General features: G+C 46.2%; 1 protein-coding gene and 1 pseudogene across 13 annotated transcripts in view; one reads left to right on the top strand and one right to left on the bottom strand.

Annotated features, from left to right (window-relative positions):
* NCOR2 (nuclear receptor corepressor 2) overlaps nucleotides 1-26,957 on the bottom strand; it is an 844,184-nt gene that overhangs the window by 702,970 nt on the left and 114,257 nt on the right. The window lies entirely within an intron of this gene.
* Nucleotides 5,414-5,955, top strand: LOC117365371 (annotated as a pseudogene).

The raw sequence follows: 26,957 nt of genomic DNA, 5'->3' as shown, positions 1-26,957 counted from the left end.
AAGTGCAGCTCGAATAAGGAGGTAACTGGGAAACACACACACACACACACACCGCTGACCCGGAAGCCTTTCTTCTGACATCAGCCCTGACAGAGCTTTTACTGCAGCAGCCAGCGGTAAAAAACCCTAATGCGGCTTGTAACAGGGAGCCTTTTATAATTGATTGCCTATTTTGGGTCGATATTTCAACGACAACATAGGCAGCTATGCATCACTATAAAATAGCTTCATAAAACCTGCAACTATCGTAGTTCAATGCACTGTTGTAAGTTGCTAGGGAGTAAGGTAAATCAAAAAGTAAAGTCAAATACATTTAATGACTTTAACAGAAGTAAATGAGCAATTGAACATATCACTTTTTCACATAGTGCCCATGCAAGACGATGCATTTGTTGTATCGTTCAACTAGCTTCTGCATTCCCGCAGAGAAGAAGCTTTTCGGCTGCTCCCGAAGCTAGGTGAGCACCACTTCCTTTACTTCATCATGCTTTGTCTTTTGCTCCTCGGGTCACAGTGATGCACCTATGTCTCATGGCCTATGTCTCCAGAATGCTCACATCTTCTTTATATCGTCTCAGGAACTGGGTCGCAACCTCCACATGCTGTTGCTTGTGCAGATCAGTAAGCTGTTTGGGAACCCATCGTGTGCAGACATTCCTTTATCCCACGTCATCATGCTTTATGGCAAATGCACATCCATAGCTGATATCCAAAATTGCAGCCAATTGAGACATCGTTATCCATCAGTCTTTTCTAATCAAGGCATCTGTGCTCTTGTGTGCATGATGTTGATGGGCGACCAGACTTCGGTTACACCTGTTCTTCCGCTTTTACCCACTCATAAACCTTTCATTGATTCATGGTGCTACGTCCCTACTGAATCAACACCCGACAGTGAATTTCCACAGGTTTCACTCCCTCTGCCCAAAGAAAGCGCACTACTGCACGTTGTTCTTCGATGGTGCAATCTTGCAATGGAGTGTTCATGTTTCTGACCTCGTGGCTGCCACACGACTAAAGGCTGAACGCTGCACTGTGCATGAACGAACTACCCAACAGGCAATGTACGAGTACATATATTGCATTTCACTAGCTAGGTTCCGGTTATCACGTAATTTAACAATTGCCTTTAATTTTTGATTTACCCTCGTACATACATCAAGTAGGAAAAGAACGTGCATCACTAGAAGCTGAACCCACAAGTGGTTTTATTGAAACAGCTCTGATTCTTCTCAGCAAAGGCAGACATCTCAATCTACATTAGACTACTGTAACATCGTCTATTTGGGCATACCTAAAAAAAAAAAGCAGTGAGGAAATTAAGAATTGTTCAGAACACGGCTGTCCGCTTGATATTTGGATTGAAAAAAGGCGACCATTTTAGTCCCTACTACAGTCTGCTGCACTGGTTACCAATGGAGGCACGAATAATGTTTAAGTTTTCTTGCGTTTGTTTCAAGCTGGTTTGGGGACTAGCTCCCACCTACCTTCTATCTCATCTCATGTTATATAGTCCTACAAGGATAACCAGAAACTGTAATCCATTTGCATACCCAAGCATTACTGGCTGTAAATACAAATCCTTTTTGGATAGGACTCTTATGTACCAAGCAAGTAAACAGCAATTTTGGTTAGGCAACTACATTAATAGAGCTAGACTGACCTACGGCGCCTTTAGGAAAGAAATAAAAACTGCATTGTTTAATAGATTTATCTCCTAAACAGAAGTTTCACTAAATCTAATACTGCTAATATGTCCACCCTTGTGTAAAATGTTGTATTTTAATAATTTGCATATTGTAATTCGCTGATTGTCCAGCACTCTTCGGTAAGAACCGCCTAGAAGTCGTCTGATTATGGCAGTATAGAAGAATAAAGTTATTATTATTATTAAAAACAGACTAGAGGCCAGGAATCTCAAAGTCCCTCCTTGAGGGCCGCAATCCAGTCAGGTTTTCAGAATTTCCCCAATGAATATGCATTGAAAGCAATGCATGCACATAGATCTCATGCATATTCATTGGGGAAATCTTGAAAACGACTGGATTGCGGCCCTCAAGGAGGGACTTTGAGACCCCCTGGACTAGATGGTACGATTCGCTTTAGGGTCAGTCTGTTTCCTGTAGATGCCGGCATGTATTTTCCTTTTATCATTTTTTAATAGAACATCTAAAAAAGGAATTTATTTTTCATTCAAGTTTAAAGGTTCCTTTTACTAAGATGCACTAGCGTTTTTAGTGCACGTATGAAATTATCGCGCACTACACCGCATGGTATGCTTCTAGAATAACGCCAGCTCAAAGCTGGCGTTAAGGTCTAGCGCGCATGGCAATTTAGCGCGCGCTATTCCGCGTGTTAAGGCCCTAACGCACCTTAGTAAAAGAAGACCTAAGTTTCAAATTAACATCCAGGATATTAACCCAATCGTGAAATTCTAGTAATTGTTTTCTACTACCTCTCCAAACCAAAAATTATCGATATACCTTTTCCAGATCAATAGTTGGTCAATATAACAATGTTTCAAGTTGTATTAAAATTTGATATAATCGCTTATCAATAAATTTCTAGGCGAAGTACAGGTATATAAAAAAAAAAAAAAAACAGATTAAAACCACAAGTACATAATAAATAAACATCAAATATGGGATAGCAAACATACTAGAACATGAAAGGAAAATGGGGAAGAAATACAACCATTATAGGACAGAGAGACATGTAAGATTAAAACAGCTAGGTAAGGGTAAAGAGAGAGAGAAGGTCTTAAAAAGGGATAAAAATTGTTAAAAGATAAGTAGGGGTTAAGATGGAAAAGCATCCTTAAATAAGTGACATTTCAGTTTGCCTTTAAATCGGTCAAGTATTTTCTCCTCTCTTAAATGTAAAAGGTAATGCGTTCCAAAGCTGAGGAGCTGTGACAGAAAAAATTTCTAGATGCTTTGGACCAATTATCCTTAAAGATGGAATATATAATAGCTGTTGGTCCATGATTTGATATGAACTTCTTTACAAACTCAGCCATACATAAATTTGCTATAGATGGAGCCATAGTGCAATCCATCACTGTTCCTTTGATTTGTTTATAAAATAAAAATAAAAAACTTATCGAAACAACAATAATTTGCGCTGGCTTTTACAAAGCTGCAGTAGAGGTTTCCTCCATGGGCTGGCAAGATAAATGCGCCAACGCTCTTAGAATTCCTAAAATTATTTTAGAACTTGTCACGCACAAGAGAAAAAACTTGCACGCACCCAGCCAATCCTTAGAGGGAGCATTGATGCATGTGCTAAATTATTAGCAGTTTATTAAAAGGGCCTCAAACAGCCTGACACTGACTTCAGGTCATGACTTCATGTTCTCCCTTCCTGGAAACTTCTTTCTTATAAAACTCTGCAACAAACAAAAAGCTCAGTAAAACTGATCCTGGATGTGAAAAACATTTAAGTTATTTAAAGGGAGTAACTCATAATTTAACTTCCCAAACTGGATTCAAAACTAAACCACTGGAGTTTCATAACCCCCGCCACCCTCCCCCTCCCCCCCCCAAAAAAGCTAAACATTAAAATGGGTTGGCACACTCCCTGCCTACCAATTGTTCCAGAGTTTAAGTTGCACGGTGGAGGTTTTAAATACTCTTCCAGTGTGTGCTCGATGAATAAGTGAGTTTGGCAAGCAGACAGCTCCTTTCTCTCCTTCTAAACTTGGCTGTGAATGTAGGCGTTTTCTGGCTTTCATCAAGATTAGTCAACGTCATTGAGGTCAATTTTTTTTTTTCAGTCTGCATTTTTGTGACTGAACAACTGCTGCCACTGTCAGAAGAGCACCTAGTGATATTGATGCTCTCAACAAAGATGTTCTCCACTAAGATCAATCTACAATCTCTGGGAATAGTAAAGACTCCCCTTGGGTTCATCAAGTCCAATATCTGTTTCTAACAGTGGCCGATCAAAGTCACGAGTACATGGCAGAATTCCAAAAAGTACAAATTATTTTTATTTTGCTTATTGAGAGCTCAAGGCAAGTAACATTTACGATACACTAGGTACTGTATATTCCTGTCCCAAAGGGCTTATAATCGTGAAAGGAAACTCTGTTATGAGCCAACTGTGCACCAATGTTTACATTCGTGTGTGGGACTGGTGCTATTAATTGGTTTATATCAGGGGTCTCAAAGTCCCTCCTTGAGGGCCGCAATCCAGTCGGGTTTTCAGGATTTCCCCAATGAATATGCATGAGATCTATGTGCATGCACTGCTTTCAATGCATATTCATTGAGGAAATCCTGAAAACCCGACTGGATTGCGGCCCTCAAGGAGGGCCTTTGAGATCCCTGGCTTATATGCACATGCTTGGCACTATTATTTGATATACCGCCTATCTCAGAATCTAAATGGTTTACATTAAAATTAACAATTATACATTAAAGGTAATACTGTATATAAAAAAAAGGAGACTGAACAGAGAACAATATAACACTACTAGATACAAAGGATAAAGGAGTGAATAAGGGGGTAAGGGGTAATAGAAAAGAGTACGACTAAGCTTAAAAACAACTCAACTTAAACCTCAAAAGCATCGTTAAACAAAAACGTCTTAAGATTTGATTTACCGGAAGGTAATCTTCCACCTTTTGCTCAAGTTTATTATCTCCCCAGTAAAACTCTGCATCAACAGCAACCTGAGCCCACTGAATGACAACTATTGAATATTATTGAGATTTTGGACAAGTCAGACAAGGAAGTGGTAACACCTGCAACATTAGTAGCTACTTTGGCTCTTTCTATTGATAAATCTTGGTTATTGAGACTATTTAAACAAAAGGAATTTCTTGGTTGTAAAATCCAAATGTTCCCTGATGTTACAAGGGAAACGCAAAAACGTAGACGTGATTTCCTTCTTTTGAAACCGGGGGGATCATCTCATTAGGGGCTACATTTTATTTGTAAGTGCATTGTCTGTTACCATTCAATTAAATATGTATTCTTTGAACCCCAACATCTGACCAATTTTCTGGCGATGTCCCGTCTGGACAAGGAAAAAACTCAAGGTTGAGCTCTAAAGAAAATAGTAAGTTCCTTCCCGATCTAAAGAAACAGCATTACTTCTTTGATTGTTTTCTTTATGTTTTCTCACAATTAATTCTTGGATCCAAAAATGAGGACTTGAGCTAATTTTATCATAATAGTTTATTTTGTAATCTACTTAACATTGTTAAGTGTGGACGTATATGATTGTAATATGGTGTGGTTAAATTTGCTTTCTGTACAAGTTTACTTGATATAATATTGAAATCTATAAAAATACTTAAATTAAAAAAAAAAAGATTTGATTTACATTTAGGGGTTCTTTTAGCTAACCGATTTAGCACGCGCTACAGATTAGCACACACTAAATGCAAAGACATCCGTTATCTGGTTGGCACTGGATACCATTGATCAGATGTGGCTGCCTGTTGTGCGAACTTGGCGCCTGAACGAGAGGCACTATGGTGGTCTGACAGGCCTCAACAAAGCCGAGACAGCAGCCAAGCATGGAGAAGAGCAGGTGAAGATCTGGAGACACTCCTATGACATTCCTCCACCACCCATGGACACTGATCATGCCTTCTACAGCGAAATTAGCCAGGACCGTCGTTATGCAGACCTGACAGAGGACCAGCTGCCAACCTGTGAGAGTCTGAAGGACACTATTGCCAGGGCGCTCCCTTTCTGGAATGAGGAAATTGTCCCACAGATCAAAGAGGGAAAGAGAGTTCTGATTGTAGCTCATGGCAACAGCCTACGAGGGATTGTTAAGCACTTGGAGGGTATGTCAGAAGAAGCGATCATGGAACTCAACCTGCCAACTAACTGGACAAGAACCTCAAGCCCATTAAGCCTATGCAGTTCCTGGGGGATGAGGAGACCGACCGTAAGGCCATGGAGGCTGTGGCTGCTCAAGGCAAAGCGAAGAAGTGATCAGAGTTCATTAGAAAATGAGCTTCAGATAGCAATTCCTCCTCTTCCTCCTCCACATACCCAATCGCTGTATGCTTAGGAAGTCTGAAATATGGCTGTCAGTAAGATTGCAAAAGTACTTAGCAACTCATACTAAAAAATTAAACCCCATTTAAAATAAATACAACAGCATGGATATTGATAGAACAAAATGGACCAGCACCTTTTTTTTTAGTAGATATGTTTACATCTTTCCAGAATGGTTACTTTTGCTGAGTAGTGAGTTGGATTAAACCCTATCTCTAATCCCTCTAGGTTTATGCACAGTTTACAAAGATTTGGCTCCCAGTTGCATTGTTGGTTAAACTTTCTGTGTAGTGGAGAGAAGTGTAATTTGCTGATTGTCCAGCCCTCTTCGATGTGAACCGCCTAGAAGTTATCTGACTATGGCGGCATAGAAGAATAAAGTTGTTATTATTATTATTATTATTATTAATTTATTCCTATGGGCATCTTAGCACTTAGCATGCACTAAATCAGTTAGCACACCTTAATAAAAGAACCCCTTAGAAATGCAGTTTCCTGTCTAAGATTATTGGGAAGGGCATTCCATAAAGTAGGTGCCACAGCTGAAAAAATAGTTTTACGAGTAGTATCATATAACTATCTGGCGGATGGAAGGAATTAAAAGAAGGTTTTGTTGGGTGGATTGAAGTAGTCTTGAAGTAGTATAAGGAAGTAAAAGTCTGTCCATAAATGCCAGTGAATGTTCCAATATTATTTTGAAGGTAAGAAATACCATAACCAAAGGATTACAAAGAAATGTATATTGGTTCTAGATCCTGGTATGTGTCACGTTAGGATAAAAACTTGCATCAAAAAATCTTGCACTGTAACTATGGCAAATTTAACCTGTAAATGGCATATTATGTATACCATATTTCCCCATGTATAGGCCACAGCCTATACATGGGTTTTGCAAACCGGCCTGGTGGGTGCAGCTTGCTTAAATGGGGTGGCCTATACATCATCCCCCTCTCCTTGAAATACCTCCCTCGCCGTTAAATACTTTCTGGACGGCTGCGCCGGCTGCCTTCTTCCAATCACGCTGTGCAGGGCAGGAGCAATGTTTGCGATCTCAAGCGTCGCCCCGTGCCGCTTCCTGAGGAGGATGATGTATAGGACGCCCCATTTTATAGGCCGATTTATGTTTTAAAACCATGGCTAGTAACATAGGGCGGCTTATCTATGAATTTTAAAACGTAAATTGGCGTTTACTGCGGCCTATACAAAGGGGCGGCCTATACATGGGGAAATACGGTATTGGTGTTAGATCCCTAGTATGTGTCAAGTTAGGATAAAAACTTGTATCGTAAAATTTGTATTGAATTTATGTTACATCATAACCTGTTAACTGTAACTGTACATTAAGGTCCAGATTCACTAAGGGCACGGATCCGATCCGTGAGTGATCTAATCAGTGTCTGGGGGGCTGATTCACTTGCATGAGGGCGATCAGAATCACACCTCCAACCGACTGCCTGGATCGCACTATAGCAATCCCCATGCATGCGCAGACCATCTGTAGATGGTCTGCGCATCCGTTGGAGAGCAGCAACCTTTTTATTAAAAAATTTTACTTTTAACTTTTTAGCGAGCCCATGGTTTTAACCCGCTTTAAACCCACGGGTTAAAACCACGGGCTCACACTGCGGGGGAAGGGCGGGACATAATCTGGGCAGCGGTCGGGGCAGAGAGCAGGAGAGTCGGGGGCAGAGAGCTAGAAAGTCGGGGCAGAGAGAGCTGGAGAGTCGGGGCAGAGAGAGCTGGAAAGTCGGGGCAGAGAGAGCTGGAGAGTCGGGGCAGAGAGAGCTGGAGAGTCGGGGCAGAGAGAGCTGGAAAGTCGGGGCAGAGAGAGCTGGAGAGTCGGGGCAGAGAGAGCTGGAAAGTCGGGGCAGAGAGAGCTGGAAAGTCGGGGCAGAGAGAGCTGGAAAGTCGGGGCAGAGAGAGCTGGAGAGTCGGGGCAGAGAGAGCTGGAAAGTCGGGGCAGAGAGAGCTGGAGAGTCGGGGCAGAGAGAGCTGGAGAGTCGGGACAGAGAGAGCTGGAGAGTCGGGGCAGAGAGAGCTAGAAAGTCGGGGCAGAGAGAGCTGGAGAGTCGGGGCAGAGAGAGCTAGAAAGTCGGGGCAGAGAGAGCTGGAGAGTCGGGGCAGAGAGAGCTGGAGAGTCGGGGCAGAGAGCAGGAGATGCAGTCGGAAATGACGTGAATGACTGGTCCCCAGCAGTTGCTTGTTTGTTGATCAGCCAGCCCAGTCGGCGTTGCAGGTTGTTGTTTTTTTTAAGTGAATCGCTGCCTGCCTACATTTGAATGCCTTTCCCCCTTATTTGCATGCGCAGATCGGAGGATGATCGGGACAGAGGTTAGTGAATCAGGTTGGAGGGAAATCGGGTTGGTACACAATCGGTTTGCTTAGTGAATCTAGCCATAAGTATGTTTAACCTGTAACCCGTTCTGAGCTCTTTGGGGAAAGCGGGATAGAAAACGAATTACAGTGCTCCCCCAGTCATTCGCAGTCAGTGATTCGCGGTCCCAGTCATTCACAGTATTTTCCGACTGGACAGGAGAGGGCAGCCAGAGTGCCGGCGAGTGAAGGAAATCACTCACAGTATACTCCGACTGCCTCTTCCATCGCTAAAGTCGGGCTTCACCAATCAGGAGTTGCGTGTCAAAGCCCTACTGAAGGAAAATGTAGCCAGAGAGCTTGTCTCGAATGGCGAAAAATAACACGGGGCTGGGAGCCCTAGGTGCCCATGGGTAGAGTAGTTCACGGGGAGAAAAAGGGGAGGACAGAGTCATGGGGAAGTCGGGTCGCGTCGAATTGGATGCGCGATTGGTGGTTGCTAGGGGGCGTGGCTGCGGAGGATTCTTAAAGTCGGGACCTTGGAGGACTTCTTTTTCTGAGTCCTCCAGGGCGGCTTTTTTGCGGCGGTTGCTGAGCGCTGGTGTTGATTCGCGTCGGCGGTTGCTGGTGAGGTGCTGGGTCTTGCTCGACTGTGCGGGGCGTCATGGAGTCTGGCGGTTTGTTGGAGGTCGGTGCAGAGGGAGACGTCGCTGAAATCTCCATCCTTGCTGGCGACTCGTTTTCTGATGAGCCAGCGCAGCAGGTGGGTCGGGGCACTGGAGAGGAGAGGGTTCGGCCGGTGCGCCGTTCAAAAACTGCCGCGTTGTCGGCTATGGCCATAGCCGGTTTGGAAGGGACTCGGGGGAGCGCGGGCTCAGTAGGGGTTTCAGGGGGTAAGGCTAGATTGCAGGCGGTGTCGTCGTCCAGCCCGTGTGGGGCTGTTTCGGCCGGCCGCAGCTCGTCTGTTTCGCGCGTGGGCGGGGCTTCAGTAACGGCTTTTTTGCCTGAGGCGCCATGTGTCGTCTCTGCGCCGTTGGAATTGAGTGGGAGGGTTTCGGTGTCCAGGGATGCTGCTTCTTCGGCTCATATAGGAGCTGAAGGGGGTTTGGGACCAATTCGGGATGTGGCTGCTGCTAGTGGGATTCGCGGGATGGGTAATTCAGAACCCTGTGGGTCTCCACATGTTTTTAATGTGGGTAGAGGGCTGGATTGTTTCAGCCAAGGGGCTGCTCCTGTAGGGGGAGTGCCTTTGTCTTGGGCTGGGGTTTTTCCTGGGGGTTGGGGTCCGGGTTGGGGTTCTCCTTCCTGGGGTCCTGGGTCTTCCGTTAGCGGAGTTGGGCCCTCAGTTTCTCAATGGGGGGGGAGTTCCGTTGGCCCTATGGCGATGGGTCCTGTGCCCAGTTGCAGTTTTGGTGCCAGCTGGGGAGTCCCTATGGGTGTTGCTGGGAGTATTTTGCCTGGTCCTGCCTCTTTGTTTTCTTGGTCTCCGCAGGTGCCTGCTTTTCTTCCTGGTGGTCGTGATCCTGGCGTATTGGACGTGGGAGCTGCAGGTACATCGGAGCGGCCTGGTGGTTCTGGATCGGAGCGCAGCTCGGCGCTCGGTGGTATGGTAGCTGCTGGCGGTGGCGCTGCGGGACCTTCTCATCTTTCGTCTTCCTTGCCTGGGGTTGCTGTTCGGGGCGTCTCGGCTTCAGGACCTGTTTCGTTGAGTGGGACTGCTGTCAGCGGCATCTCTTCCAGTGGAGTTGGAGACCAAGGATCTTCTACACAGGGTAATGTGGCGCCTGCTCAGGCTGCTCTTGCGGGTAAAGCGCGGGGGAAAAAAGGCAAGCGTAGAAGGCGGCGGGGCGAGTCGTCTTCATCGTCGACGGGGTCTTCTTCGTCGACTTCGTCCACTTCGTCCGCATTGTCTAAAGCGCATGCAGGCGGGGGTGAGATTTCTGCGGGTGGTGATTTTTCGGGTTCTTCGAGTGGTGTACGTGGGGCTCCTGCCTTAGTTGCTTTGTCCGAGCTTTGGGAACGGGTGCCTCGGTCTTTGCGTCGAAAGATACGACGGCGGTCTTGCGTAGATATCTTTCGTTTGTTAGAGGGCAGGGCTCACAGACGGGGTTCTAAAAAATCCAAGAAAGATCGAAAGGAGACGAAACCTTTCCCAGTGGCGCGGTCAATTCTTAATTGGGTGCGGGCCTTTTTGCGGCTGGCAAGCGTTTGGGGGAGAGCAAATCCACAGGACTATGGTTTATTGTTGTCCTATGTTGATTCGGTTTTGGATTCGTATCAGAGGTTTGGCGGTTGGGCCTGGTTAAATTATGACGAGGCTTTTCGAGACAAAATGGAGGAGAACAGGTTTATGTCGTGGGGTACCCAGGATGTGAATCTGTGGCTCACTCACATGGCGTCTAAGTCTTTGACTAATCAGGTTAGTAAGGTTGCTCCCGGCTCCGCTAGCGGAGGGCGGCCTTTTCGAGGGGGAGTCGGTGGAGAGTCCGCTGCTGGGTCGGACGTGTGTTGGAAATTTAATAAGTCCAGCTGCCCTTTCACCGACTGTAAATTTAGACATGCCTGCTCCGTCTGTGGACAGGCGCATGCAGCCCCCAAGTGTCCAAAGAGGAGTGGCGGTGCTCCAGGGGGAACAGGGAAGTGATATTGGGGTGTGGTTACCGACTCCTATTCGTATTGGGGCGATGCGTCCTTGGCTTAGAAAGTTTAAGCCACCAGAGGCGGCTGCCTTTTTAGAAGCGGGTTTTACTTCCGGTTTTGTTATTCCTTTTCAGGGGTCTTTGGTTAGGGGGCGGGTTCAGAATGCCTCCTCGGTTTTTCAGTTGCGGTGCGTTGTTCAAGCCAAGTTATCGGAGGAAATGCGGTTAGGGCGTATTGCCGGTCCTTTTAGGGAGCCTCCTTTTGCTCAGATGATTATTTCGCCTTTGGCGGTGATTCCTAAAAAGGTGCCTGGGCAGTTTCGTCTTATCCATAACTTGTCTCGACCTTTAGGTCATTCAGTTAATGAAGGCATTCCACGAGACTTGTGTTCTGTTCGGTATGCATCCTTTGACTGTGCGTTGCGGTTGATAGTGGAGGCAGGACGAGGAGCCCTTTTGGCTAAAGTTGATATCGAATCGGCCTTTCGGTTGTTGCCGATTCATCCACAGTCGTTTCCATTGTTGGGTTTTCGGTTTGACGGTTTGTACTTTTATGATCGTTGTCTGCCGATGGGTTGTTCCATTTCGTGTGCGTATTTTGAAAAGTTCAGTTCGTTCTTGCATTGGGTATTAGTGCAGCGGGAAGGGATTGCTTCAGTGGTACACTATTTGGATGACTTCTTATTTGTGGGTGCAGGTGGCAGCATGGTTTGTGGGAATTTAAAGCGAGCTTTTGAGGAATTGTCAGCTGAGTTTGGTGTTCCGTTAGCGGGGGACAAATCCGAGGGTCCGGTTACCTCTTTAGTGTTTTTGGGGATAGAGCTAGACACGGAAGCCATGGTTACACGTCTTCCGGAGATGAAAGTTCGACAGTTGGTGGAGCTCATTGAGCGGGTGTTGGTGGCTCCTAAATCGACTTTGCATATTGTTCAGTCTTTGCTGGGCTCACTTAATTTCGCTTGTAGAGTGTTACCTATGGGTCGTGCGTTTTCCCGGAGGCTGGCGGCGGCCACTTCTGGGGTGTGTGACCGTAGACATTTTTTACGACTTTCGGCTGGGGTTCGTGCGGACTTGCGTATGTGGGTATGTTTCTTACATGAATTTAATGGAACGGTGCCTATTCAGGCGCCTTCAGTGTCTAGTTTGGATTTGGAGTTGTACTCTGATGCTGCGGGAGGCGTAGGTTTTGGTCTTTTCTGTCGCGGTGCCTGGTGTGCAGAACGGTGGCCGGCGGAATGGGTAAGCTCGGGTATTACTAAAAATATCACGTTATTGGAGTTGTTTCCTCTCGTGGTGGCTTGTGAGTTGTGGGCAGATGTGTTGTGTAATCGGCGGGTCGTTTTTTGGTGCGATAACTTGGGGGTGGTCGCAGTAGTTAATAAACAAGCGGCGCGTTGTCTGGCGGTAAATTCATTGATGCGAGAGCTCGTATTGCGCTGTTTGCGGTTGAATTTGTATATACGGGCGCGTCATGTTCCAGGTTTGCAGAATGGAATTGCTGATGCCTTGTCTCGTTTCAATTTTTTACAGTTTCGACAGTTGGCTCCGGATGCTCGGGTGGAAGGTTCGCCGATGCCAGCTCATTTATGGAACCTGGTCAGGAAGGAATCTGGGAAATGCTCCGCTTGTCAGTAGCGGATTCTACGTGGTCCCATTATGCTGCGGGTTTTCGTTTGGTGGCAACTTTTTTGGCTGAGCGTGGCTGGTGCCCAGGTGATGTGGCCGAATCCTTGTTAGCGGATTTCGTGTTGTCGTCGTTTCAGGCTCATACATCTAGAGGTGTGGTTCGCAGTCGTTTAGCAGGCTTTTCATTCTTTTGCAGAGCGTTGGGTTGGGCTTGCCCCGTTTCCGGATTTTTGGTACAGCGCTTGCTGCGAGCGATGGGGCGGGTGCGCCCCTGTCCTCGGGACACGCGGTTGCCCATCACGCATGAGTTGCTCCTTCGGTTAATGGATGCGTTGGTGGAGGTGGCTAGTTCGCCTTATGAAATTTGTCTGTTTCAGGCTGCTTTTACCATCGCATTTTTTGGTGCGTTGCGGGTGAGCGAGCTGTTGGTGAGTCCTTTGGCTCGCTTAGGTTCGCGAGGACTGTTGGTTCAGCATGTTCGGCTTCAGGCATCGATGGTACGGCTACTTATAGTGAGCTCCAAGACAGATCAGAGTGCACGGGGGCATTGGGTAGTTTTGCATTCAGTAGCTGCTTGTCGTTCGTGTCCGGTTACTCGGATGCGAGCTTTTTTGGAGCTTCGTCCGGTCGGGAGTTCCGCCTTGTTTGTTCACGCTCAAGGGGCTCTGCTTACGCGGTATCAGTTTCAGGCGGTGTTACGTCTGGCATTGAGTCGCTGTGGAGAGAACCCCACTGCTTACGGGACTCATTCTTTTCGGATTGGAGCGGCTACGAGTGCAAGTATGGCTGGCATGTCTAGGGAGGGCATACAGAGGTTAGGGCGTTGGGCTTCTGATGCTTTTCGAGGGTACATTCGTCGAGAAGGGTCTTCTTGTGTATTGAATTTGGGGCGGGGCGCTTCATAAGGTCTCGGGTGTATGATGGTTGTTTGTGTTCTGGTTGGTTAGTTGTTCTTGTTTTTCTTGCAGGTTCCAGTGATCGTTCTTATTCCTTGTGGATTGTTGGCCACTCCTATATACACTGGGCGGCGGAGAGAGCTGCTATCCGTCCAGGTGGTCGTCATTTGGGACTCAGTCATCGGGGACTGCATGTATCTTGGTGGGGTCAGCGAGGAATGCGCTGGAGTCAATTGCTGACGTTGCTTGAGCGCCTTCGTTCGCGTCCTCGACATCCTGATTTGCTGTTGTTGCACCTTGGGGGGAACGATGTGGATGCCTGTTCTGGAAAGGACTTAGTGAATCTCATCAGGGACGACCTCAGAGTTGTTTTGGGTTGGTTTCCTGGGGTTTTATTGATGTGGTCAGATATAGTGCCCCGCCCCCGTTGTCTGGCGTCTAGGCGTTGGACCCGGGGATTGTCGAAATTGAATAGACAAGTGGGTAAGTGGGTAGTTAGTCAAGGGGGTCTGCAATTGTTGCATGAGTGGATGGATATATCTTGCACCGGTTTGTTTCACACGGACGGGGTTCATTTGTCGGCAGTGGGTTGGGATCTTCTCCTTGATGATTTTTCATCGGGTTGTGAGAGGGTTCTGGCCTTATGTTGACAGCCGCAGCTCCCTTTATTGGGGGGGGGGCCTGTATGTTTACAGTCCTGTGGCGGGTCTCCCGATCTACTGGGTGCTGGGGCTCATCCGGCGATGAGCGGTGGGCCGGCGGGGAGCCGTGCCCGGGGGTCTACTGAATCAGTTAATGGGGCATGAGGTCATGCCACCCCTCAGACTCTTGCTGTTCATGGCGGGGTCGAGGGAAAATGTGTTGATGGGTACACCGGATAGCTCGGGAGGAGCTGCTGATTTGTTATATGGAAGTTAATGCTTGTGAATGTTAATTTATGCAAAATTATTCCTGTTTATTAATAAATTGAGCTGCGGCTATTTATGCCAAACAATGGTGTGGTCTATGAGTTATTTGAGGGAATTGTTGGGTAGGGGTGGCAAGGGGGGGTAGTAGGAGCTATCCAGATCCCGCTGTTAAATGTAGCCAGAGAGCTTGTCTCGAATGGCGAAAAATAACACGGGGCTGGGAGCCCTAGGTGCACATGGGTAGAGTAGTTCACGGGGAGAAAAAGGGGAGGACAGAGTCATGGGGAAGTCGGGTCGCGTCGAATTGGATGCGCGATTGGTGGTTGCTAGGGGGCGTGGCTGCGGAGGATTCTTAAAGTCGGGACCTTGGAGGACTTCTTTTTCTGAGTCCTCCAGGGCGGCTTTTTTCCCGCCCACCCATCCTCTAGTGGTGGTTTTGTAGCTCGGGTTGGCGGGTCTCCCGAGCTACTGGGTGCTGGGGCTCATCCGGCGATGAGCGGTGGGCCGGCGGGGAGCCGTGCCCGGGGGTCTACTGAATCAGTTAATGGGGCATGAGGTCATGCCACCCCTCAGACTCTTGCTGTTCATGGCGGGGTCGAGGGAAAATGTGTTGATGGGTACACCGGATAGCTCGGGAGGAGCTGCTGATTTGTTATATGGAAGTTAATGCTTGTGAATGTTAATTTATGCAAAATTATTCCTGTTTATTAATAAATTGAGCTGCGGCTATTTATGCCAAACAATGGTGTGGTCTATGAGTTATTTGAGGGAATTGTTGGGTAGGGGTGGCAAGGGGGGGTAGTAGGAGCTATCCAGATCCCGCTGTTATTAAAGCTAGAAAAGGACACCGGAAAATTCAAGAAAAGGATACAGTCTATCCTTTTCTCAGACTATTTCAACTGAAACTGTGCACCGACGGAAGGAGGACACAACATAGAGGAAAATAGCAGGCTCCCCCTCCCACTGGGAACACAATAGGACAGGACATGACATGCACATAGATCTTTCTAGAAATGTTTTATTGGCTTAGAACGGGGGTGGGCAACTAGGTCCGAAATCCAGTAGGGTTTTCAGGATTTCCCCAATGAATATGCATGAGATCTATTTGCATACACTGCCTCCCATTGTTTGCAAATGGATCTCATGCATATTCACTGGGGAAATCCTAAAAACCCGACTGGATTCCGACCCTCGTTGCCCACCCCTGGTTTAGAATTTTAATAAACATATCCAACAAATATACAAGATATGGGAATCCAAGAAAACAATATACATAATCTTAAAGTGTCCATAATTCGGGCAACAGCAAAAAAAACATCAAGCCCTCATCAATGGGAGGGAAATGCATCAATAGTACAAAAATAGAAACAAGAAAATAAAAGGATACAATCTATCCTTACATAATAGGCATTACCTATAATAAATTCCTCATAAAGAAATCCACAAGGAACCCCCCCCCCAAAAAAAAAAAAGCAGAAAGAAGTCATTTCCCATGCGATTTAAAGAATTGGTCTAATTGAATTGGAATCGCAAAAAATGTACTCTTTATTTTGAAATGTTATCAAACTTTTCCAGAAATGTTTAAGATATGGTGAATATAGTAGACGGAACGAAAATAAATTAGGATGAGTGGAACTAGAATTATCTAGGCTGAGAGTAAATAGGACGAATATAGTACACATTGCTAGAGCTATTTAGGATGCATGTAAATAGTTAGGATGGTGTAAATATAACATACTTAGAATGGTTAACTGTGATCTTGTGTAAACATAGCATCCTATATAATAAAACCCTAGCCGCGCATGCCCACTCCCACCTGCGTGTTCCATTTTCCCTGTTCCGTGAGATGTAGGTCTTTGGTGGCAGGAGTGCGCATACGCGGGTCCCCAGCCTTACCACACCTAACTACACTCGCCAGCAGGACTGGCCGCCAGCGCTGGACTCCCTGCTCTGCTAAAAGTAAGTTCTTTGCCTTGCTGCCCCCCCCCCTTCCCTTCCCGTGGTCCCGACTTCAAACCTGCCGACTCCAGCAGCGTCGTAGAAGGCCCCGAAGCAGCGTGTGTAGAGTGCTGCAGGCGCTGCTGGAGTCAGCAGATTTGGAGTCGGGACCGCGGAAAGGGAAGGGGGAGGGGGCGTCAGCAAGTGACTACGAGAGCCGACCAGACTTCTAGCACCCGTTAATGTAACGGGCTAAAATACTAGTACATATATAATCGTGAAATAATGCAAATGCAAACATGATACCCTAGCCAAGCAATGAGGAGGTTGACAACAATTACAGTGGAATCCATCTGATCCTGTATTATAAAACCATTACAGATGTCTTTGAAACCCGCTCTGAATTGACTGCCCAGTCATTAGCGGTATAGAAGCTTCCAATAAAGAATTACCACTAACCCCCTAATTCCATAAACTGGGCACCCCAACTTTACGCTTAGTGCCTGATTCTATCTAGTGCCCCAAAATTGGCGCCGACTCTTAAAGGCACATTCCCTACATAGACCAGCACTTAGCGACCATACGCATCATTAACATTTAGGCGCACCCATTTAAGCCGAGGAAGATCAATCCTAAACACCTGCGCCTAAGTTGTGCGTGCATTGGATGTGCAAGCGTTGATTCTCCCTCTGATGTCACTTCCTGGCCTCGTGATATGGATGTGATTTCAGAGGGGAACCAGGCAGGCACGAGCAGCAGGCCACAGATGTTGCTTGCACCGAGAAAGATTTAAAGAGTTATGGGGGGGGAAGAGCATGAGCGTGGCGTGGGAAGTGGAGAGGTGCCAGTGCCCCCATCAAGATGGTGCTTGGGGCTGTCCACTCTCCCCTTACTATGCCACTGTCTAGGGGGTGTGGCCATGAAATGGGCACGAGCAGCTTAGGGGCCTGCCTAGAAGTTATACATGCATCTTATAGAATACTAAGGATTATGGCCTTGATTCTGTAATTGTCGCCCAAATTTGGGCATTAAAAAAAATGAGCGTGATCTATAAATGGTGCTCTGAGATGGGCAATATTAATAAAATATCGCACAGTGTCAGGATCCACACCCAAATTTGGGTGCAAGGATTTACACAAACTGAAACCAACAGGTCTGCAGGAGTCGGGTTTTTGGATAATAAAACCCGATTCAAAAAAGCCAAGCAAATGTTAGTGATTCAATCGCTTGGATATTTTGCATGGGGTTTTACTAATTTCCATGGGTTGGATTGGATTTGATCGGACAACATGCAGTGGGCCATTTAGTGAATCGGGTGGGTAGCAGCGATCGTCACTAAACCTGTGAAAACAGGTTTAGGACGACCATAATAACATAAGAATAGCCTTCCTGGGTCAGACGAATGGTCCATGAAGCCCATTAGCCCGTTCTCACGGTGGCCAATCCAGGTCACTAGTACCTGGCCAAAACCCAAGGTGTAGCAATATTCCATGCTACCGATCCAGGGCAAGCAATGGCTTCCCCCATATCTTTCTCAATAAGAGACTATGGACTTTTCCTCCAGGAACTTGTCCAAACCTTTCTTAAAACCAGCTACGCTATCTGCTCTTACCACATCCTCTGGCAATGCATTCCAGAGCTTAACTATTCTCTGAGTGAATCGGGGCCATAGTCATGCTGAAGCAGGAACAGGAAAGAATAAACATTCAAAAATAAATTTGACTCTCCTAATATGGTCTAATTTAACCCCCCCCCCCTCCCCGTTATGAAACCGTATTAGGCTTTTATATCGCCAGCTGTGGCGGTATTATCTTCGATACTCATATGAGTGTCAGAGCTAATACTGCCGCAGCCAGTGATACAAAAGCCTAACACAGCTTCATAAAAGGGGGCCTTAATGAGACAAAATATTTCAGTTTCTTTGTATGTTTTCCTATATGTATATATATATATATACATATATACTGAATTTGATAAATGAAGCATTCTGTATTTGTTAGTGAATAAATCAGCAGAATTGATGTGTTCATCTCTTCTTTATTCCTTAAATACCACAAATTAAAACTATCCTTCCCCTCGCTGAAAGGCATTTCCCACACAGGAAAGCAAGGGACCTCCCTCCACTTCAAAATCACTGAGCTCTGGAACAACCTTACCTCCCCTCTTCGGCACTTGAGCTCTCTCCAAGTTTTCCGCAAACATCTGAAAACCTGACTTTTCTCAAAAAATGTAAGTCTCCCTCCAATTTAGGAATCAAGGAAACTCTTCTATCTTGGCATCCCAAGTCCTGTAAATATTCTTCACACTTCTACCTCTAACCCTCTGTTGTAGGTCCTTCCTATTTCTCCTACTGTAAGCCGCGTCGAGCTCTACGAACGTGGAAATGATGCGGTATACAAATTTAAGGATTAGATTAGATTAGATTAAATCTGAATTTTAAAAGTACTGCCTGCAGTCCGCATTTTTGGATTTATACTGTACTCATAATATGCGAGTATCTTGTGCAAGACCTACATAGAATTAGGCTTTCATCCAAATCTCCAGACTGTGATCCTCCATCTCTATTACTTGTTTCAAGTACAGAGGTTTATCTTCCCCTTGCCTATTCTAGGAATGTGATATTGTTTGAAAACTGCAGGGAAGCATCAGTGAAATGTCCCGATTCGTTCTGCATTGTTTCCCGTGCAAAACGTAGTAACATTTTATTTCACTACATTTCTCATTTAGCGGGCACTAAGGCTCCGATTCTGCAAAGTGCGTCCCGATTGTAGGCAGCTGTAGGCGTCCTACAGCTGTCTAATCAGCCAATTGGGAGGCACGTTTTCTTAAAAAAAATGCTCCCCAGGCAGGCCGCCCATATTAAAGGCGCCTCCGGTAGCCTAGGGAGGCCCGCAAGCCCGCCTAAGGCTAGGCGGTAGCCTTAGGCAAGCCTAGGCGGCCCTACGCATCTCCCCAGCAGAGCGGGAGACGCTTACAATGTAGGCTAGCAAAATGCTGGCCTACATGATAAGTAGACACGGCCGCTATACTTTATCGCGGCAAGAGATCTCCCTGCCGTGATTAGTATAGCGGCCGCGGCTATGGCCGCCAGTCTCCCCAACCCCCCCCCCCCCCGACGTTCAAGGCAGGAGGGTGCCCAACCCCTCCTGCCGAAAGAACCCGCCCCCCCGCCCCCGAAGATCGTCAGCAGGAGGGTACCCAACCCCTCCTGCTGGAGCCCCCCAATGACCCCCCAAACAAAATGCCCCTATTTTCTGATTTTACTGCATGGCATCAAGTATTGTTGTCCTGGAATATGTAGTCACCTGGTAAATTTCCTCTGCTGATGGAATCATGTACTCCTGAAATATCTCCATGTATTCCTTGGCATTTACCATACTGTTGACAATTTGTAGACATTCCAGCACCACTTGATGTCACGTAACCTCAACCCCATGATCGTCAACAGATGTTTTGCAGACACATTCACACACTCTGGCTTGCAGTTTTCACCTGGAAATCACCTTACATATGTGCAAGCCTGGTCTCCAAAGAGACAGGAATTGCTTTTAGCACTGAAACGTACCTTTTCCCACATCTCCCAAGTTCATTTTGAGTACTTTTTGCTAACTGGACTGTAACTTCCTCTGTGCCTCTATCAACAACAACTTCTTCTTGCTTTAATCCCCCTCGATCCACATTCCAGGCATTTTTTTTTTTATACTAACATAGTAGATGACGGCAGATAAAGACCCGAATGGTCCATCCAGTCTGCCCAACCTGATTCAATTAATTTTTTTTTTTTTTTTTTTTTTTCTTCTTAGCTATTTCTGGGCAAGAATCCAAAGCTTTACCCGGTACTGTGCTTGGATTCCAACTGCTGAAATCTCTGTTAAGACTTACTCCAGCCCATCTACACCCTCCCAGCCATTGAAGCCCTCCCCTGCCCATCCTCCACCAAACGGCCATACACAGACACAGACCGTACAAGTCTGCCCAGTAACTGGCTTTAGTTCAATATTTAATATTATTATCTGAAAGATACCACTACTACTATTTATTATTTATAAAGCGCTACCAGACACATGCAGTACTGTACAACAAACACACAAGAGATGGTGCCTGCTCAAAAGAGCTGGGTAGCTGAGGTGAAGGGAGTTTTCACGCAAAATTATACAACTTCAGCCGTGATTGGCTGAAGTTGGAATTTGACAAACAATTGCTATTCCTTTCAGAATTCTCCAGTAGTTCTACTAGTCATAATACAAAAGTTATTAAAAAAAAAAATTGGGTTGCTCAGTACCAATGAATCAGGGAGCTGCCCAACAGTGAGATGACGTTAGAAAGATACCTTTATCAAAGCTTTGTGTTCTAGTAGGAATGAATGTTGAGAAGCATACAGTGTTGCTTTGTGTAGTTTAATTTTGTGGTTAACTGTTATGTGTTGTTAATACGATTATATTGTGTGTGCGTGTGTATATATGAAAAATGAATGGAAAATATGGTGTTACAATTAGTACTATTATGGGGGTGGGGCCTGGGACGGAGATTGGGTGGAGATGGGCGGGGTCTGGCCCAAGACTTAGCCCAGTGTTCTTCAACTGCTGGTCCGCGGACTGATGCCGGTCCACAAAATAATTATTTTATTTCCGCCGGTCCATAGGTGTCAAAAGGTTGAAGAACACTGCTCTAGATCACAGGTGCATTTATCAAAGCGTTGAATATTATTTCAACAGCAGATAGACATTACAGATATATCACCTAATAAACCAAGGATCCCGAGACTGCCACATGGGTAATATAACTCAACGCGGCTGCAATCCTCATCAATCCAGGTAATAATTTATAATCTATGTATTATATCTATGCGTTTTATAAATATATTTCTGTAAATGACTCAGCTTATATTGCTGTTAACGCTTCTCCCCTCACCGACACATTTCATTTACTTCTTCAGGGTCGGGAAAGATACATGATCAATAGCATAGCTGCTCTGCTTTACACTCTGCCGCTATGCTATTAGTCATGTATCTTCCCCGATCGATGAAGATTGCAGCCGCACTGAGTTATATTACCCATGTGGCAGTCTCAGGATCCTTGGTTTATTAGGTGATATATTCAACACTTTGATAAATGCACCTGTGATCTAGAGCAGTGTTTTTCAACCTTTTTACACCTATGGACCAGCAGAAATAAAAGAATTATTCTGTGGACCAGCGGTTGAAGAACACTGGGCTAAGTCGTGGGCCAGACCCCGCCCATCTCTACCCAATCTCCACCCCAGACCCCGCCCCATAACAGTACTAATTGTTACTCTATTTTTCCCATTCATTTTTCACAGATACACAATATAATCTTATTATCAACACATAATGGTTAACTACACAAAGCACCCTGACAGCAGATGTAAATTCTCAAAACTGACATAATTCAATCACTAAATTCAAAAATAAAATCTTTCCCCTCTACCTTTGTTGTCTCCCTCCCTCCTTACCTTCTGGCCTGCTCCCGCCTGGCCATTTTATGCCACCCCCGGTATTATCTTCAGGCTGGCTCCCTCTTCCTCACTGACGCAGTGCACAAAGCTGCGGGCAGCAGCTCCTTGCGCGTCCCGTGCCTCATCTGGAAGCCTTCCCTCTGACGTTGCAACGTCAGAGAGAAGGCTTCCGTTTCAATCGCAGGATGCCCGTAGGAGCCACTGCTCGTGGCTCTGTGCACTGAATCAGTGAGGAAGAGGGATCCGGCTCGAAGATAACGCCGCATCAATCACACTGTGGACCGGCAGTTGAAGAACACTGTTTTGGGCCTGATCCACGTGCTGGTCCGGTGGACCGGCAGGAAATTTCTGTGGACCGGCACCGGTCCACGGACAGGTTGTTGAAGAATACTGATCTAGAGCAGTGTTCTTCAACCTTTTGACACCTATGGACCGGTGGAAATAAAATAATTATTTTATGGACCGGCACCAGTCCACGGACCAGCAGTTGAAGAACACTGGGCTAAGTCTTGGGCCAGACCCCGCCCATCTCCACCGAATCTCCGTCCCAGGCCCCACCCCCCTAATAGTACTAATTGTAACACCATATTTTCCATTAATTTTTAATATATACACCCACAATATAATCGTATTAACAACACATAATGGTTAACCACAAAATTGAACTACATAAAGCACACTGTATGCTTCTCAACATTCATTCCTACCAGAACACAGATAACCACTATGCAAATACGGGACCAAAAACTAAAAGTACTAATATATACAAGCAAACCCTAAGATGCAAGATTCTGCATGCAGTACAACTCCAGAGAAAAAGAAATAAATGCATTTCTTCCTGAACAGTGCACAATACAGACAGCAGATGTAAATTCTCAAAATTCCAACCCACACTGCTCTTTGTGACCCTGGGCAGTGAGATTATGGCGCAGTGGTTAAAGCTACAGCCTCAGCACCCTGAGGTTGTGGGTTCAAACCTATGCTGCTCCTTGTGATCCTGGACAAGTCACTTAATCCCCCCCATTGACCCAGGTAAGTTAGATAGATTGTGAGCCTGCCAGGACAGAGAGGGAAAACTGCTTGAGTACCTGAATAAATGCATGTAAACCATTCTGAGCTCCCCTGGGAGAACGGTATAGAAAATTGAATAAATAAATAAATAAAATTGACATAATTCAATCACTAAATTCAAAACCAAAATCATTCCCCCCTACCTTTGTTGTCTCCCTCCCTCCATGCTGTGCCTTAACTTCCGGCCTACTCCCACCTGGCCATTTTATGCCACCCCCGGAGTTGTTTTCGGGCCGGCTCCCTCTTCCTCAGTGCTGCAGTGCACAAAGACATGGGCAGCAGCTCCTCGCGCATCCCACGCCTCATTTGGAAGCCTTCTCTCTGACATTGCGACATCAGAGAGAAGGCTTCCGTTTCAGGCGCGGGAAGCGTTTAGGAGCCACTGCCCGTGTCTTCGTGCACTGCAGCACTGAGGAAGAGGGAGCCAGCCCGAAGACATAAGAACATAAGCAGTGCCTCTGCCGGGTCAGACCAGAGGTCCATCCTGCCCAGCAGTCCGCCCCCGCGGCGGCCCAACAGGTCATGACCTGCCTTAATCACCAGAAGGGGCCCCCTTGTCCCCTAGGTTTCTCATCGAAGTCCTATCTTCCCATCAATGTCCTAACCCTCCAGCCTTGCACCTGCACGACCTGGTGAGCTGTCTATACTTATGCAACACCTCAGCACCTCCCTCAGTACCCCACGATCCCCTTTTCCCTCAGGAATCTGTCCAATCCCTGTTTGAATCCCTGTACTGTACTCTGCCGGATCACTTCCTCCGGGAGCGCATTCCATTTGTCCACGACCCTTTGGGTGAAGAAAAACTTCCTTGCATTTGATTTGAACCTATCTCCCTTCAGTTTCTCTGAGTGCCCCCTCGTACCTGTCGTCCCTTTTAGTCTGAAGAACCTGTCCCTGTCCACCCTCTCTATGCCCCTAAGTATTTTGAAGGTCTCTATCATATCCCCCCTGAGCCTCCTCTCAATACTACATCGATCGCAGCATGGACCGGTGGCTGAAGAACACTGTCTCGGGCCCGTTGCACATGCCGGCCCTGCGGACTGGCAGGAAATTTCTGTGGGCCGGCACCAGTTCATGGACTGGCGGTTGAAGAACACTGATCTAGAGGTTAAATGAAGGATTTGTAACTACAGTAAAACCTTGGATTGCAAGTAACTTGGTTTGCAAGTGTTTTGGAAGACAAGCAAAACATTTTATTAAATTTTAACTTGACATAAAAGCAAAGTCTTGCAATACAAGTACACACAGTATACATGTGTCACATCATCACAACTGAGCCGATGGTTCTTCTCTCTCTCTCTGACACTGCAAGAGTGTAGTGACTGTTCTAAACGAGCAAAGTCTTGCAATACGAGTACGTATAGAGGGGCATAATTAAAAAAAACATCTAAGTCCCCTTTTGGCCTAAGGCCTTAAACGTTAAAAGTAGAAGCAGGGAACATGTCCATAATCAAAAAAAAACTGTCCAAATGGAGGTTTGTTTTGATAATGGCCTGCCTCTACATTCAGCTGTTTAAACGCCCAGACCACCACTACGTCTACACTTGTACCCCCACAACATCTACACTTATACCCCATAATGAACCAAAAAAATGCCTAAGCCCCAAACGTCCAACACAAGGGCTTTTAGGCGAAGGAGGAGCCAGTCCTTCGCCTAAAAACTGGACTCTGTAACCGATGTCTGTCAAAAACAACACCGGTTACAGAATCCACCCCCACCCCCCATGACATCGGGGCAAGAGGGAGTCCAAGCCCTCTTGCCCCGCGGCACCCCTGACCTCCACGACGACATCAGGGCAAGAGGGAGTCCAAGCCCTCTTGCCCCGAGGCACCCCGACCTCCCTGACAACATCGGGGCAAGAGGGAGCCCAAGTCCTCTTGCCCTGCGGCACCCCGACTGCCCGACTACATTCGGGGCAAGAGGGAGCCCAAGCCCTCTTGCCCCGCGGCACCCTGACTGCCCGACTACGTTCAGGGCAAGAGGGAGCTCAAGCCCTCTTGCTCCAGCAATTGTCGGCACCCCCCCCCCCCCCATTACGTTTGGGCCAGGAGGGAGCCCAAGCCCTCCTGGCCTCTTGCCCCCTCCCCCTAGAATATCGGGCAGGAGGGAGCCCAACCCCTCCTGCCCAGGCATACCCTCTATCCCCCACCCCCCACTACAGTATGGGCAGGAGGGATCCCAGGCCCTCCTGCCCTCGACACAACCCTCCCCAACGACCGCCCCCCTGAACCCCTGATCGCCCCCCCCCCACCGACCCACAACCCCCCCTTGCCGACCCCACGACTCCCCCACCCCCAATCCCATACCTGGTAAATGTTGGACGTACGGACGGGTGCCAAGCCCGCCCGTCCAGCAGGCCAGCCGGCTCTGGAATGGGGCCGGATTAGCCCAGGCGGCTGAAACCCCGCCCACAGGTGGGGCCTAAGGTGCCTGGGCCAACCAGAATAGGCCCAGGAGCCTTAGGCTTAGCTTTGATTATGGGTATTTGGTCGATCAGGCTTTTTGATTGTCCAAGTAGCCATTTAGGACACTTTTTAGACTTTTTTTTTTTTATTATTATGAACCCCATAGTATTTTGTATTAAAGTTTTTGGGTTGTGGAACGAATCGTCTGAGTTTCCATTATTTCCTATGGGGAAATTCGCTTTGATATGAGTGCTTTGGATTACAAGCACGCTTCTGGAACGAATTATGCTCACAAACCAAGGTTTTACTGTATTGATAATTGGGGTTGGAAACATACAGCACAAAGCAAGAACAGGCTTACAGATATCCTGAACCAATTGTAGAGAAGACAGACTAAATACTAAATATTTTACTTTCGTTCTGTCAATCTATGCAGTTAATTTCCACCACAATCACAACCGTAGAATTATGGATGACCGAATTTAAATTAAAACTCAATACAGAAAACACAAAATTCTTCTATGCTACTTGCAAGAAAAAAGAAATAGAGGCGAGTATAAATTTGAAAGGGAATTTTGTACTCGATTAATCCTACTATAAAAATTCTAAGGGTTATTTTAGATGAAAATCTCACAATGAATTCAAATACAGATGATTTAGTAAGGAAAGGTTTCTATATGTTGTGGAAATTAAGGACTATTAGACCATATGTTGATACAGTCATTAATTCTAAGTATTTTGGATTATTGTAATATAGGGCTCCTTTTACTAAGGTGTGCTAGCGTTTTTAGCGTGCGCTATAGATTATCACGCGCAAACCACGCGCTAAACAAAAAATACTAACGCAAGCTCTATAGAGGCGTTAGCGTTTAGCGCACACGGCTTTGTAGCGCGCGCTTAGCCGCTAGAGCACCTTAGTAAAAGGAGCCCATAGTTTACTTAACAGGTTATCAGAAAAATCTTCATAGACTCTGCCTCATACAAAACACGGCAGCCCGATTACTTTCCAATCTGAAAACATCCAATCATGTCACACCTTATTACCAAAGACTACATTGTTTACCAGTCAAGGCCAGAGTCAGATTTACGTTTGCTATAAAATCTTACATGGTTTAGCACCTGATTATGTTGTGGATCATTTTTTATTCATTAATTCACAACGTCCAAGACGTAATTGTAATATGTTTGCTTTTCCATCGGTAAAGAGTCGTTTATACAAGAGCTATTTTCAGTGACTCCTATCTTTTCAGGCAGCTTCTTGTGCTAAAGAATTTTTAAATCTGTTAGTTATCTCTGGCTCTCACCAGCAGTTCAGGAAATTATTGAAAACCTACTTATTTAAGACATTTTTGTCATTTCTAGGCCATTTGTTTTTATTGTCACTGTTTCAATTTTCTTTTCTAAACCGCAAAGAACTCCTAAGGCCCTGCGGAATATAAATAGATTTTTATGTTATGTTTCACATGTCTATCTTTTCTAGTTAAGGTAAGACTTCCCAAATCTGTCCCGCTGAGCCTCACAGCCAGTTAGATTTTCTGGATGTCTACAATGAATGCATATCAGATAAATCTGCTTCTACCAGGGCCCTGGGGAATGCAAGTTTTTCTCATTACAGATATCCTGCAAATCTGACAGCCTGGGGGGTTCCTAGCAAAAGGTTTGG

This window comes from Geotrypetes seraphini, chromosome 8, assembly GCF_902459505.1.
Source record: "Geotrypetes seraphini chromosome 8, aGeoSer1.1, whole genome shotgun sequence".
Classification (NCBI taxonomy): domain Eukaryota; kingdom Metazoa; phylum Chordata; class Amphibia; order Gymnophiona; family Dermophiidae; genus Geotrypetes; species Geotrypetes seraphini.
The sequence above is the reverse complement of the archived record's forward strand: the minus strand, read 5'-3'. Positions and strand labels throughout refer to the sequence as shown.